Genomic DNA, 7223 nt, shown 5'->3' with positions numbered 1-7223 from the left:
TTCCTTCCGAGGAGTGGCTGGTGGGTTTGAACCGCCAGCCTTCTGGTGAGCAGTCAAGTGCCTTAGGCACTATGCTACCAGAGCTCCTTGTTATTGTATAATTTGCTTTTTTTAAAATTTAACTTAATGTCAATGACATCCCTTCAGATCAATGCTTCTGAGTCTACCTCATTAAATCTAATAGAAATATATTTCAGAGTATTGATATGAAATTACTAATTTAGTAATTGAGGTAAATTCATGTTTTTGATTTGCTATGAGCAACACTTTAATAATGAACATTTGTGGTTTATATGGGCATATACGAGTAACAGTGATTTCTGTAATTTAAAATGATATTAAAGTATGAGTGTCCTCTCCCACATTCCCTAATCCAGCTTTTCTCTTTCTTTCACTTTCTGTGACAACCTTACTTTTTAAATTAGCTTCTGGATATATTTTATAATCCCTTAGTTCAATCATCTACCAATCACAGCAGACTTTAGAGGTTGAATCTTTGGATTACAATTTTTTTGGGAACTATTTGCTGTTAATTATTCTTAGTCATTTAACCCTTTTTCTGTCTTTTGGGATTTCTTGATCAGTCAGGGTTCCAGGAAATCAGGAGTTTTCATCTGTTATAGAAAAAAAAAGGTATGTTTTTGGTAGCTCTAGGGTTAATATCAAAGAGGAGTATTTCCAGCCATTATCTGGAATTAAAATTTAACTAAAACAAAATCCTTTCCTCTAATGGACTTTAGCTTGTTATACGATGCTTAGGCCTCTTATACAATGCTTTGGAAAATACGAGTACTTGACTAATGGTTTTACTCTGCTACAATTTTCCTCAGCCAATTTTACCTGTTAAAAATCTTTCTTACTCTCTATCATATTTTAGGATGTTGATGAGCCTAACTAGGATGTTAGGAGATAGAATACAGAAAAATGAGGGGCTGGCACCATGAGAAATTATTTAAAGAATTACTATAAATCCACTTCCACTGTATTGAATTTCTTGACGTCGTAGCCCAGTATTCAAATCCAGAAAATCTATGGAAATTTTCAGTCTGACAAATACCATTGATTCCAATCCATTCTACTTCATGCCACAGAAACACTAAAAATAACTGGTTCCTAATACGTATTTTAAACATCAGATTTTCCTTGGAACACAGGAAGAAGTGAACTACTTGCTATTTTTCTCTTCAATAATTATGCAATGTCAAAAAAATCAAGAGGCTCAGAAATGGGTTCTAGTCAGAGTCTGCTATTACTAGCTATACAGTCTTGGTCAAATCATTTAACCTCTTCAGGCCTTGGTTTCTTAATATATAAAATGAGTGAAGGGAGTGTAGATTCTCTAATGTATTTTCTAATTCCAAAATTATATGACTCTTTAATTCTGTAGAGGTTAGAATCTTATTAAACTTGGACCTGTGCTATCCCTTAAAATGAAAATGTCTTGGGTATGATTGCCACTGTGATGTGCATATGTTCTGAAATTAGGTCATTCTTATGCATGGTTAAATTGTGTGATGTTAAACAGCTGTGGTATTCTATCATGGCTGTAGCCCTTCAGTTCTGCTTGAAATGACTCCTATGTGTATACTGAGAATAAGGCTAATGCATGATTCAGCACCTTTATAAATCAAAGATTCTATTACAGGCAGAAAATAGCCCAACAATAGCTTTCTATTACACTTCAACGGCATTAGAGTAGAAGAGAATACATCAAGTAGAGAACATAGATCCTCCCTTTTTATTCTGCAATGCAATAAAAAGGCTTTGTAGGTTTCAGTAGTTTCTCCTGTCCAGTAGTTAGTGCATTGACACCTATGTTGAGTGAGATTATCTAAATTGTACCTTTGTTTCTGTAGAATACCAATAATCTTGTGTGCTTTAGTAAAGAATTTGATGATTTTTTTCTCTCTAGTTCAATTAGAATCGGTGGCTAACAGGGATAGTTGCACAAAAGCTAAATTAGAATGAGAAATATATAGATATATAATTTATATATAAAATGAGTTGGTTTGATAAAATAATTGTGTTTAGTATAAAATCGTAGGTGCTGTTATCTTGATTTTCTCACTAAAATCATTTGATTTTGAATGTATACCCCAATTGTATAAAATAACTTAATGAGGAAGTAGAGTTTCCTTCAGAATTTTGTGAAATAAATCTAGTGAATAAAATTATAAGTTTGTGGTTTACATTTCTTTTTTGTAGTTAATATAAGAACTTATTTTCCCTATACAACAGGAGGCACACGATCAACTTGTGGTTTTATAAGGCCAAATGATGCTTTAATGCCGATTTAGAAAGTTAAACTTATGCACCCTCTCATCACAAAGCCTATTTTAGTATAATCATAGATTAAGATAATGCATTTGGCCAATAGACCTTGTATTGGTAGGAGTTACAGAAAATTAACCTGCCACATTAAAGTAGTCTCCCAGTAGCTAATTCTAAATAATATTTTGTAAAATACATAGGAATGAAATAATTTAGTAATTTAAAACTAAAGTTGATCTAACTGTTTTTATTTAATAGTGAAATAAATCTGTTATTTCTGAAATCCAAAGAAATGACACATTAATATAACCTCAGTGAAGTAAAATCAATCCTGTAGGTCGTTGCTTGACTTTGTGGGTTAAAATTGCTTTCAAATCTTATTATTAGCAGTGCTGCATTGGAAGTTTCTAACTCTATCACCACAGAGGCAGGATTTCATTTCTTGTAATGGCTTGCCGGCTTTCAAAATGCAAAGTTGTAAGTACAGGCCACTCTTAGTAGACTTGATATTCCTAAATTGAAGGAGATTGAATCCATTGTCAGTAACTTGCCACAAAGGCAAACTTTCAAAATTTACAGTTTACGGGAAAACACTGAAAAATATATAGATAAATGAATCACTGGCACATTTAAGAATGAAATGCTTTTGAAATCAGTGGCTGTGTTTATGGTTGGCTTATTTTACTTTCTTTCTCACCATTCCAATTTAGATCTCCCTCAAGCTGAAGAAAAATAGATGAGGGAATCCATTTTTGTCATTTTAATTTTACTGCCAAATCCATACTGTAATTTCTTTTCCACATGCTGTTTTCCAAATGTCATGAGATTAGGAGGCTGTTTGTTTTTACTCAATTTTAAGTGTTTCTATGTATGAAAAAAATGAATTGGATTGTCTCAGCATACCGGGTGCATCTCCAAGGGAAACAATACTAAAAATAGACTGCCAATCAACAAGTTTAACATCTAATAGAAATGTTTGCAATGTTTCAACCAGCAGGAATGAGCAAAGCATGTGTAGTTACCTCTGTTTCTTCATTGTTTTTCATCTCCATATGAAAAATGAGCTTTCCTTTGATGTCTTTTTTATTTATGTGTGCATTAAATCATGCACACATTTATACATTCTGGAACTGATAGAACGCTGTTATCAACTCAAAACAATGCTTATTATAGTCATAACTATGTATCAACCAAATAATAAACGTTACATATTATTCTTGAAGCAGCATCTCTAACAGGATTTGGTTTATTTTTCATCCGAAATATTTTTTTTCACTCTCTGTCATTCTCTAACTAAATATGTTCCTTTGAATAGAAGAGCTGAAGAAATCATTGTGCTTAAAGAGGACATCTTATATCATTAAAGAATTAATTTCTGTTGTTTCTTAGAAATTCTCAACTGAATCGTAGGGAGGAATATATGCAAAATTTTGAGAGAAAAGGATGTGTCTGCTGTATATTTAACTTTCTTATTGTACGTGTATTTTTCTAATTTAGGACATTCACATTTAAGCTGCATCTGCACAGGACAATGTTAAGAAATAACATAAATCATCTCATGGACTTAATTCTAAATAAGCAATCTAGGGAGGGAAAAAGTCAGAACTTAGTTTCCTATCAAAGAGAGATTGTATAGCTCATACCAAGTTGTGATCCCAACATTGAAAGCTGGGCAATTGAGGAACTGAGAGAAAGGAGAGAGAAGAAGCTAGAATTTTGGGAAAATAGTGTGTGAGAAGTTTTGGTATCCAGTGATCATGAAAAAGTTCTACGTTGTTCTATTTTGTAACAAACGTCGGCTAGTCATTTTGAAACCTGCTATTTCCACCACATTTCCTATATCTATACTGATCAACGGTTTCAATTCAACCCCTTGTCTCTGAATTCCTAGCTTCTTCACAAACACTTTCTGTGTCTGAACGTCTATCAAACCAGTATCTATTCGGGGCTGTGCATGTGGTTGGAAACATAGCTTACCACCCCGTTACCAAATCACTACACCTTGGTGCTGGGCTGCACCCACCAGAGGAAGAAATTATTTTCTTTTTTTTTCCTATTCACACACAAGTTTTGTGTGATCCAGCAGCTGTTCTGCCCCTTGCTCAAGGATAATGCTTCCTCTGTAACCTGCTCTCTTGAATGGAGAGTGACCGTTGTCTATGCTTCCTGTTTCATGGTTACTTATGAAAGAACATTTCAGAAAACAGAAGCTCCTAAAGTTGCCTCCAAATAGGGTGATCATACATTCCATTTTGCCTGGGACAGTCCCAGTTTGTAGCTGCTGCCTCTGTGTGATTATTCATATGTTTAAGTCCTAATTCCTGGAACCTGCGAATGTTACTTTATATGGCAAAAAGGACTTTTGCAGACATGATTAAGTAAGGAATTCTGAGATGGGGAAATTATCCTGGATTATCTGAGTGGGCTGTAAATGTAATCACATGTATCCTTATAGGAGCGAGGGAGAAGGAAATTTGACAGGCATAGAAGAAAAGTTCATGAATGTGACCACAGAGATTGGAGTGTTGCTGCCACAAGGTAAGGAATGCAAGCAATCACCAAAAGTTGGAAGAGGCAAGGGGCAAATTGTTCCCTTTGCCACCAGAGGGAGTGTGGTCTTGCTGATAGCTTGGGTTAGTCCATCAAAACAGATACTGGACTTCTGGTTTCCAGAAATATAAGAGAATAAATTTCTGTTGTTTTAAGCAAACTGCATTTGTGGTAATTTATTATAGCAGCCACAAAATAACTAATACACTGTCAAAAGTGTTCCATTTTGGAAGATAAATTACATAATATAAGTTATATCTACCACTCTACCCACCAGCCACTCCTTGGAAGGAAGGTTGGGCAATCTACTTCCATAGTGATACCGCCTTGAAAACCCAAGGAGGGATCTTTATGAGTCGAGTTCGACTCAACGTCACATAACAACAACACCACCACCACTCTACCTGAAATATTGACTCTACTCAAGTCAAAAAAAGATCTTTCCTTTGAAGATTATGTTATCTGACTACACGGCTCTCAACTCCTTATTGTAATTAAATAATCTTATTTTTATGTTGTCTCATTCTCTGATGTGTCAGGCCCTCTGACTATATATAATCTCGGTTGGGTTCAGTACTACATTGGTTGACATGTCAGGCACTTAACTTTTACAATTTTCTCATCCTTCTCAAATTCAGTCATTTTAAGGTCCACTCCACTTTTTGCTAATAACTGTCTTAAGATTTGTCAATGTCCATGATGGCTCTATTTCTTAAATTCATATTCCACACTATATCAGCACAAGGTCCTATTCTCTCACACACATGGCCCACTACAGTTACTCTCAACCTTATAGAAACCTCAGACACTATGATTGCCCTACTTTCTCCCAAAACATCAGCCTACCTATCTCCTCTCTCTACCCACTTAGCTGTTGTTGTTGTTATGTGCCATCGAGTCGGCCCCGACTCATAGCGACCTCTCCTTGGGTTTCTGAGGCAGTATCACTACGGAAGTAGGATTGCCCAACCTTCCTTCCGAGGAGTGGCTGGTGGGTTTGAACCACCAGCCTTCTGGTTAGTAGTCAAGTGCTTTAGCCACTATGCTACCAGAGCTCCTACCCACTTAGCTACCTCTGTGGATTACCTAAATCACAGGTTACAAATGTCTGATTTACGGACAACTTGTATTTGCCCGCCACCCCCACTATTTAATATTCAGAGCTTAGTTTTGAATTTCTTTCACACAGTACTTGTATCTCTTCCTTTCTGCTTTCCTCCTTCCCCCAAGTCTTCATCAAGTTACTTAAAGGAGATCCTGGAGCAGCTTCTTGAAGTCAAAGTTGTAGCCACAAATCTATCAGGATGTCTCATTAGTGAGCTTTTTAAGAAACTGCCTTCTAAAGTGGTGATATGATTTAAGAAAGCATTTGATTTTTCAAAAATACTTCAGAATTTTTATTGTTGTTGCTGTTATGTGCCATCGAGTCGGACCTGACTCATAGCAACCCCTCCTCGGGTTTCCAAGGCAATATCACTATGGAAGTAGATTGCCCAACCTTCCTTCCGAGGAGTGGCTGGTGGGTTTGAACCGCCAGCCTTCTGGTTATCAGTCAAGTGCCTTAGGCACTAATTTTTATTAGTTGTTAGTAAATAAAGTAAGGTTAAAGGGAAGTGTTGGAGGCAGCAAAGAGATCCTCCTCTGGGCCTCAGCAGCAAGCACAAAGGATCTGTTCTTTCATTTGGCCAGGAAGGTGTGGGTTTGTTGCCTTTTCATGTTATGTAAATTTACCCTCAATCCCTATTGGCAACAAATTCTTCATAACAACCACCTTCACATGTTGCAGCAGGTAGCTTTTAAATCATTGAAAAAGCTTTGAGCTTTTTCTTGCACTTTTTCCAGCAAGTAAGGCTGGGAGCTCTGATAGCGTAGTGTTTAAAGCACTTGACTGCTAAACAGAAGGCTAGAGGTTCAAACCCACCAGCCACTCCTCAGAAGGAAGGTTGGGCAATCTACTTCCGTAGTGATACTGCCTCGAAAACCCAAGGAGGGGTCACTATAAGTCAGGTCCTACTTGATGGCAACAAAAGTAAGGCTAAATAAGAACCATATGTACCTACTTCAATTTACTCAGAAATTCAACTTAAAGGCACAGTTAGGAACAGATCTTGTTTGTAATCCAGGACTGCCTGTATCTTCTTGCTCTGTCTCTCTCTATATATCCATATATATAAACATATATACATGAGGAGCTCTGGTGGCATAGTGCCTAACCCATTTAACTGTTAACCAGAAGGTTGGTGGTTCAAACCCACTGGCTGTTCCATGGAAGCAAGATGGAGCAATCTATTTCCATAAAGATTTACTGCCTTGGAAACCTAGTGTGGGTTGCTAGGAGTCGGAGTTAACTCTATGGCAGTGAGTGTTGGTATATACTTCAAAGAGTTCATTAAGATTTAATT

Source organism: Orycteropus afer, unplaced genomic scaffold (assembly GCF_000298275.1).
Source record: "Orycteropus afer afer isolate SDZICR_OR568_19922 unplaced genomic scaffold, OryAfe1.0 scaffold00280, whole genome shotgun sequence".
Lineage (NCBI taxonomy): Eukaryota > Metazoa > Chordata > Mammalia > Tubulidentata > Orycteropodidae > Orycteropus > Orycteropus afer.
Note: the sequence above shows the minus strand (reverse complement) of the source record.